The sequence below is a fragment of the Urocampus carinirostris genome, chromosome 3 (genome assembly GCF_059441175.1).
Source record: "Urocampus carinirostris isolate Australia breed hairy pipefish chromosome 3, RoL_Ucar_1.0, whole genome shotgun sequence".
Lineage (NCBI taxonomy): Eukaryota > Metazoa > Chordata > Actinopteri > Syngnathiformes > Syngnathidae > Urocampus > Urocampus carinirostris.
In genome coordinates, this window is record NC_142351.1 from 36,457,908 (window position 1) to 36,467,624 (window position 9,717).

The window sequence follows — 9,717 nt, forward strand, 5'->3', positions numbered from 1 at the left end:
TTATGCAGTAGTTGTCACGAGGAGACCGGACCAGAACGGAGGGAGGAAGGGAGAACTCAATTGCGTTGACGATCAAAACTTTTATTTACCAAAATAAAAGTCGTCCAAAACTCAGGGACAAGACAGAACAAATAGGCTTTAACAAAAAACGTGCAAACACTGGTTTCTTCCGACTCAAACAAAACAGCACAGAGCAAAACAGAACGGGAATTGGAGACAGATAATGCAAAACAGAAAATGCAATGAGCCAGCATCCACACAACCCACAACCCACCCTTAAGTAGCACACACGCAAATTAGCTGATCTACTGCAGCCGTGCCCAGGGGGCGGGGCCAGCCGGTCGCCATGGCGACCATGCTGGACACGACAGAGCCCCTCCTTTAAGGGACAGCTCCTGAGGTCCCAAAAAGAAAAATTATTACCTCACACCCCGGAATGGTTCGACGCTCTCGATTGGGGCAACCCCGCTCCCTCCTCCGAACATGCAGGAACGGGGAGAGGCAGGCGCCATTGGCGTCGGACAGATCGGACTCTGCGCTCGGCAGGGGGGGTCGGACAGGCAATCGGCAGCGGAGTCGGAATGGGTCGACGCTCTCGATTGGGGCAACCCCACTCCCTCCTCCGAACACGCAGGAACGGGGACAGGCAGGCGCCATCGGCGTCGGACGACCGGACTCGGCGCTCGGCAAGGGGGGTCCGGCGGGCAAACTGGACAGGAGAAATCAGGACCGGCGGAATCGGAACCGGCAAACAGGACAGGCGGAATCAGAACCAGCAGAATCAGAACAGGACAGAATCAGAACCGGCAAAACAGGACAGGCGGAATCAGAACCGGCAAAACAGGACAGGCGGAATCTGAACTGGCAAAACAGGACAGGCGGAATCAGAACCGGCAAACCAGGCAGGCAGGAGAGTCGAACAGGCAAAACAGGCAGGCAGGAGAGTCGAACAGGCAAAACAGGCAGGCAGGGGAGTCGGACAGGCAGGCAGGGGAGTCGGACAGGCAGGCAGGGGAGTCGGACTGGCAGGCAGGGGAGTCGGACAGGCAGGCAGGGGAGTCGGACAGGCAGGCAGGGGAGTTGGACAGGCAGGCAGGGGAGTCGGACAGGCAGGCAGGGGAGTCGGACTGGCAGGCAGGGGAGTCGGACAGGCAGGCAGGGGAGTCGGACAGGCAGGCAGGGGAGTCGGAATGGGTCGACGCTCTCGATTGGGGCAACCCCACTCCCTCCTCCGAACACGCAGGAACGGGGAGAGGCAGCCGCCATCGGCGTCGGACGACCGGACTTGGCGCTCGGCAGGGGGGGTCCGGCGGGCAAACTGGACAGGCGAAATCAGGACCGGCGGAATCAGAACCAGCAAACAGGACAGGCGGAACCAGAACCGGCAAAACAGGACAGGCGGAATTAGAACCGGCAAAACAGGCAGGCAGGAGAGTCGAACAGGCAAAACAGGCAGGCAGGAGAGTCGAACAGGCAAAACAGGCAGGCAGGAGAGTCAGACAGGCAGGCAGGAGAGTCGGACAGGCAGGCAGGGGAGTCGGACAAGTAGGCAGGGGAGTCAGGCAGGCAGGGGAGTCGGACAGGCAGGCAGGGGAGTCGGACAGGCAGGCAGGGGAGTCGGACTGGCAGGCAGGGGAGTCGGACTGGCAGGCAGGGGAGTCGGACTGGCGGGCATTGGAGTCGGACTGGCGGACACGGGAGTCGGACTGGCGGGCACGGGAGTCGGACTGGCGGGCACGGGAGTCGGACTGGCGGGCACGGGAGTCGAACTGGGGGTCACGGGAGTCGGACTGGCAGGCACGGGAGTCGGACTGGCAGGCACGGGAGTCGGATGGGATCGTCCGCTGAGTTCAAATGTTGGCTGGCTCATTCTGTCACGAGGAGACCAGACCAGAACGGAGGCAGGAGGCAGGAAGGGAGAACTCAATTGCGTTGACGATCAAAACTTTTATTTACCAAAATAAAAGTCGTTCAAAGCTCAGGGACCAAACAGAGCAAACAGGCTTTAACAAAAAACGTGCGAACACAGGTTTCTTCCGACTCAAACAAAACAGGACAGAGCAAAACAGAACGGGAATTGCAGACAGATAATGCAAAACAGAAAATGCAATGAGCCAGCACCCGCAAAACCCACAACCCACCCTTAAGTAGCACACACGCAAATTAGCTGATCTACTGCAGCCGTGCCCAGGGGGCGGGGCCAGCCGGTCGCCACGGCGACCATGCTGGACACGACAGTAGTATAACAAAATTGGAGGGCTTTTCCCTTCAGTGCAATTAAAACACATTTAAAAAGGTATAAAAGGATAAAAACATGCATATTCACAATGGCAGTTATATAGTGCATTGTGCTCATGGACCTGGATGTAACCTATAACGTTAAATCTCCAGTGTGTTATATTTAACCTCTAGACAGCACTCTATTGTCTAATGTGAACAAAAACCACTGCCACAGAACACAGCGTAGCAGCAAGTGGCCTGACAAACATGGCTGCGACCTTAGGTAGGGATTCCACCAAGTAAAAGAAATGCAAATTTCTCAATCTATACAATTAACTTAGTATGATAGTTCACGTATTTTTGCCTAGTATTCAAATCAATGTTGTTGTAGGACACTTAAGACATTTAACTCGGGGGAGCCAGCAATTGAGCACTTTTACACCAGAGCTACTGACACAAGTCGTTACAGCACATTGAAGTTAAGAGAAATCATACATTGTGTCTGAAACAACTTTGATTCATTAACATAATGTTGTATTTTACGGATTATTAACTAATTCCGTGTCATAATGTGCAAATACGTTTTCAGGAACGTTGTGACTGAGTGCCAAAACGTAAAAATACGTTTGTTTTATTTAAAAGAAAAAATATTATAAAGGATTTAACATTGCTCATCGGTAAGTATCAAGCCTCTGGGAATTATTTCATTATGATAAATTAGCATAAGATTATTCTTATTGTTTGTGAATGCAACATCCATCGCAAACTGGTCATCATGGAAGGGGGATGACCTCATGTGCGACCCCTTCTCAAGGTTTCTTCATTTTCCTCATGCGGATGTTTTTGAATTTTTTTCTTGCCCTCATATAGGTTTTGGAGTCCTTAGTTTGCAATAGTCTGCGGTCTGTGCAGCTTTTTGAGAGCCCTTGTGATTAAGTGCTATACAAATAAACATGACTCGATTTGTTGTTGTTTTTTTAATGAAAGAAAGTTTTTGTACCTCTAGGAAGCACTAAATATTACACACCATCCCTAATAATAACATTCAGAACCGGAATTTCTATAAAAACTGTATTGTCCTGGGATGAGCAACCACAGCTGCGTGGCTATTTTTTCCTCATTGTTGTCTGGCTTTCCAAAAATAGCTTCAAGGAGGCAGTAACTGTGATTATGAGGTAAAAAATATACTTTATATCTAATATGTCCTTCAAAATGTTAAAGAACCGTAAATATGTATTCAGAAAATGTTCATGTCATGTAGCATCTTTACAGGATCTAGTTGCATTTATCGGGCAGTAATATTACGTATCGTGTTGATGGACTGAATTAGTCAATTTTCCTAATTTGTGAAGTATTTTGTGAAGAATGGGAATCTTCCCTAGAATCTTGAATCGGCTGTTATTCCAACGTTATTGTTTAGAAGCCTTGAACAAATAATTAGGAATAATGAGACCATAATCGGGAAAATGCCCTCATTCTTTCTTGCAGTATTTTCGTGAATTTAAATTGGTTTTGGGGAAAATGATAAGGCCTCAAACGTTTTCAGGGTAAAAATTTAAACGAGGTAAACGTTTTGCATAAATGTAAATGGAGTTATTGAGTTTTTGGAAGGGGCAGCGAGTTCACACATGAGCTCTGACTGCTGAAATGGCTGGCGTGCTCAATTTGGACATTGTGTGTCTGCGCCATCTGCAGTCCAATTGCGCTTGTTGCATTTATTGAAAAGACGAATGCAAAGAGTCATTTGCATTTTCTTTAATACAAAATTTTACAATAATTTAAGACGTGCAATCTTTTTTTTTTAAATCCTACCCTTAAGTTAATACGACTAAAACAGTTTGCACTGCTACATAATATTGTAGTAACGTGTGTATGTTTCGAAAAACAAGTATACGAATGTATACGAATTTCATTCAACATACTTTATTTCGGTCTCCCTAAAGTGAAATTTATTTTAGTTTATTACACGTAATTTGATTTGGCTAAAATCTTATTGATAATACGACACAACAACTTTTGATATTTTTTTATCCTAATAATCATAACCAGAAAGTTTTTGGGGTCAATGATGAATATAGTAGTAGGATTTTGAGAATTATTGTGTTTCATTTATAAAGTAGTGTCATTTAAACTGTGGTGTTCCTTTTACTATTTTTAAAATTATATTTAATAAACAAAATGATCCACAATTTCAGATAATTTCCTAACTTTAAGTAGTTTTTTTTCTATTTTACAATAAAACAATAAAGGGGGGGCATATATGCTGCTGGCAAAAATGTTGCTATATTTATATAAGTTATATAAGTATGTTTCTATTAAAATGTGAAAAATAATACTTGAAATAAGCAATGTTTTCTACTGAAAGACAGGTGTTTAGAATATCTATGTGGTAATATATGAAAAAAAATACCTTTAGTAACACAACTTGTTAGTCAAGAGAGGTATATTTTAATATTTTTACATTCATCATGATATTTTCTTTTTAATTTTGCAGCCATTATCACCATAACATATACATAAGGAAAGCCTAATCCCCTCTATCGGCCATTACCCTTCTAAACAACAGGCCCCTCCGACCCATCTAATCAGTCTGCCCTCATTGTCCCACTATCATGTATGTTTGTCGCTATTATTTCCTTTTTTTGTAATGTAATGTAATGCATGTTTCCTCCCAGTACAGTCGGTGGAAGTGAATTTCCCGAAGGGGACTAATAAATTAAATCTAATCTTAATCCAATCCGAGTAAACATTTGTAAATAAATAGCCTAAATAAACAATAATTTGATGTAATTTGATGTACTAAGATGTCAAAACTGAATGATAATTTTGAATTGTTTTTTAATGGAATGCTTATTTTTAAGATTATTCAAAACGCCGTTACACACGCCCGCAAAAACACATACCCTTCTTTGAGGTTTTGTACATTGCTGTTAGAGAACTAAAGCTATAAAAACGAGTGATGGCAGAGGTGCTACTTTTGCCATCAAACTGTAAACTGCTCAGAATTGTCTTCTCCTGTGTGAAACCACCTGTCATCACCATAAACTAAAAGGAGCATGCGTCTGTAAAAGAAGAGTCATAACCCCTTTTGTTGATCCCTCACATGTTTCGGTCAACTCAACAAATGTTCCCAGCACAGGACATCATCTACCACAGCAATCTGCTTTCCTGCACACATTGGTTAGATTTTTTTTGGGTGTGGTGTCTCAGCAAATGCAAGTCATGCACAATTTCAGGTGTTTTGAGGTGGATGTATAATAGAAAATAAATACAGCATTTGAATCTACATTATCTCAGATAAACGCGAGGATTGGAGTCATCTTAATCTAGATTGAAAACATTTAATCTACAACCAGCACCAGTTTTTACCTTTGCCTCCATTAATCTTGTAACAGCCAAACAGAAGGGGAGAACAACTGGAAATAATCAAAAAGGTCACAACTTGCAGTTCGGCTTCCAGTGCAACATCCAGGCTCTTAAATGGAAGTGTGCATGCTCTTTGATCATTTTGTAGTTTGACGGTTTCACACCCACAAAACATACATGCCCACAAACACATAAACACACGTGTAGGCCATATGAAGTCTCTTAAAATGAGTTCTCATTATACCACTAAAACAGTTTCAACCTTTACACATAAGCTTCTTTATAGGTTAGAAGCCTGGAAAATAATAATCATCATTCTATTTAGCTATATTTGTTACATGTTCCCAAAATTGTGTTGAATAGCTTACTTGCACAACAATTACGCAATGGATTGTGACAAAAATCCAAAACCGTTTTTTTTTTAATACAGGACTCTCTTAACTTTGGGTGACTCCACAAGAAAGAACCTTCTGGGGCATCTGTGTGCAAGAATCTGTGGAGTGCCTATTCCATCCATCCATTATCTGCACCGCTTATCCTCAGTAGGGTTGCTGGGGTGCTGGATCCCATCCCAGCTTTCTTGGGGCAGTGGGCAGCGGACATCCTGAACTGGTTCCCAGCCAGTCGGAGGGCAAACAGAGACGGGCAACTCACTCGCTCATTCACACCTAAACACAATTTGGACTGGCCAATGAACCTGCCATGCATGTTTTTGGAATGTGGGAGGAAACCCACACAAGCACGGGGAGAACATGCAAACTCCGCACAGGAAGACTGATAGCTGGATTTGAACCCATGGCCTCAGAACTGTGCTGCCCGAGTGCCGAATCAATTCTCTAAAACAGTGATTTTCAACCACTGTGCCACTGTGTGAGAAATTATCCACTGTCACTTTTTAAAATGTAAAATGTTATGAAACATTTATAAATCATTTTCTGAAAATATGTAATTGTCAAGTGTCTGTGCTGTAAAAACTGGGGGTATTATCAATTATATTTTAATTAAACATACTGTTCAGTGTCATTTTATAAATATTTGGTTAGTGGTGTGCTGCAAAATGTTTCCGATGTAAAAAACATGCCCTCGCTCAAAAAAGGTTGACAAACACTGCTCTAAAATGGCTGCCTAAGTGTGTGAAAATCAGAGTAAACCTAATGATTTGTCCAACTTTCCATTTGTTTTTCATTGGGGTTTTTTATCAGGTGATTGCCACTGTTGCACCCAGCGACTAGCTGGCTACCAGTTGAGGGTGTTCACTTTACACTGTCTGAAGACAGCTGAGATGGGGTCCAACGCCCCCGCGACCCTAGAGAGGATAAGTGGTCCAGATAATGGCTGGATGGACGAATGGATGGATGCCACTGTTGCTGACGTTAGCCCCTCATGTTTTTGTCCCTGATAAGTTTTATTCTAACAAACAATACTTACATATTGTTTGTTACTCACTGTAATACCTTGTTTTTATTAATTAAACTATGCTTTTTAAGTTCGCCCCTTCGTCCTGTTCCCGCTCCTCTCGAGACATGACTATTTATTATGTTGCCATAGTTCTCAAGGTTTGGGGCCGGTTCGAGGACCCAAATTCAAAAGGCCAGGCTAAGTGATAAGCAAAATTATTTAATCTATTGCACTACTTGTGTAACCAGGCTTACGAAGCAGCAAAGCAAACAAATGATCCAAAAAGAACTGATCGAAATTAGCAGACAAAATAATAATGAAATCCTTTGACAAATGACAAACACGTAGACATAACACAAGTGGCAAGGGAGTCTGATTACCAGATACAAGAACATGTGGACACATAACAAATTACATACATGTTATGCAACAGCTTAAAAAAAAAGAAAACCAAGAAGGACAAGAACATGCACACCATACTAGTGTAGGACAAAAAACCCTGAATAAATTATTTGGATTGAGTCAGGTTAAGACATGTTATTTGATACCTTATTGTGGGTTGACAATAAAATAAAAGAGGCTGAAGTTATGAACATTATCAAATAAGGGACTAGCAGTATAAGGCTTCATTAATGACATGTCGTCTTTGCATGTGATGTGAGCTGCTTTGTCCATATTTTATTGGTTGTGTCAACGCTAGCTGCCATTGAAGAGGTCCACGTGTAACTTGAATCGAATTGTCTTTAATTGTCATTGATATCCACATTGTGAAACATTGTATGCAACACTATTAGACACGGCACTCCAGGGTAAACATGTAATAAAGACTTAAAAGAGAAAAAAGGTCAAAGACTGTCACTATAAATAGGCAAAAAAATGCTCCTAACGTAGTACTTAGAGACTGGCCTAAGTGCTATGAAAAAGAATAATGCATCTTAAAGATGGTAAAGGTGCAACTAAAAGTAGTGCAATTGCACCTAGCAGTAACAAAAATCCCCAAATAAGTCAACTTTTTGTACGTAGAGATGTCATGTAACTTGTACACACATATCACAAAGGTTAAAATCGTCATAAGCAACAACATTTGACATGTACACAGCAAGCTTAGTAACCCCATGTAGAGGTTGTCCATCCATCCATCCATCCATCCATTATCTGCACCGCTTATCCTCAGTAGGGTCGCGGGGGTGCTGGAGCCTATTCCAACCATCCTCGGGCAGTGGGCAGGGGACACCCTGAACTGGTTGCCAGACAGTCGCAGGGCACGCAGAGACAGACAACCATTCACTCACTCATTCACACCTAGGGACAATTTGGACAGGCCAATTAACCTGAGATGCTAGTTTTTGGAATGTGCGAGGAAACCGGAGTGCTCGGAAAACCCACGCAAGCACGGGGAGAACATGCAAATCCCACACAGGAAGGCTGGTAGCTGGATTTGTACGCATGACTTCAGAACTGTGCTGCGGACTCGCTAACTATTTATCTGCCGTGTTTCTTATATTATTATAATCTGGGTTTACTTTTTTGGTTTCTGGATTTTGAGGGCATTTTGAGGTCATATATCTTTGTGACTTTCTGTCTGTCTAGTTCAATTGAATTGAATTTGCCTGTGTTTTGCTCTTCCCGAGCGGTGTTGGACTTTCAGCTAATCGACCATGTTTTTATTGCCGTGGTGTCTGCCATTGAAGTTTGCGTCTGATGAAGCAGTCAGATTTACAAATAAATGAACCTACATCTTAATCATCACTTAATTGGCAGAGTAAGAAAGCAATACATGAACTGTTGCATGAAAAAAATGTATTATTGTCTTACCTGAGTTCATAAATTAAGTCTATGCGCAGTTCCTTTTGGATAAAAGCATCAATAGGTAATCCTCCATTATGAAACAAGATGAAATGTTCTGAGTGGCTTGACTTGCTGTTAGCTTGCTAATACAGTACTATCACAAAGTATATTGTTTGGGACTGAGATGTGTGTTAAATCAGAATCAAAATCCAAGATAATTGTGTGCCTCGCTCAGTATCTGCAGACGCTCAGCACAGCAATGTTGCATGCAAGTTGTATTAATAATACACAGAATATAATGTGAAAATTAAGAGATTGAGAAAAAGAAAATCCAAAAATTGTGAAGGTAAATGAGAAAGGTCTTTAACACTTAATAAGTATAACCCTTTCATGATTTTTTAATTTTATATTAGCCTACGGGCAGCACGGCGGCGCAGTGGTTAGCGCTTGTGCAGCACAGTTCATGTCATGGGAACCTGTCGTGGGTTCAAATCCAGCTCCAGACTTCCTGTGCGGAGTTTGTATGTTCTCCCCGTGCTTGCGTGGGTTTCCTCCGGGCACTCCGGTTTCCTCCCACATTCCAAAGACATGCATTTCAGGTGAATTGGCCGGTCCAAATTGTCCCTAGGTGTGAATGAACGAAAGAGTTGTCTGTCCCTGTGTGCCCTGCGATTGGCTGGCAACCAGTTCAGGGTGTCCCACTGCCCGGAGATGGCTGGGATGGGCTCCAGCCCCCCAGCGACCCTAATGAGGATAAGCGGTACGGCTAATGAGATGAGATATTAGCCTACTTTGTTACCTGATTTTGGACACTGTGTTTTTTGTTCCAGTTAGTTTGGCGTTATTTTGCACACTAGTTTGTTGATTTAACACCTGTCAGAACCAGAACGGATGGTAGACCCAAACGTGTAACGTTTCACACAAAATTTCATTGGGATATCGAGG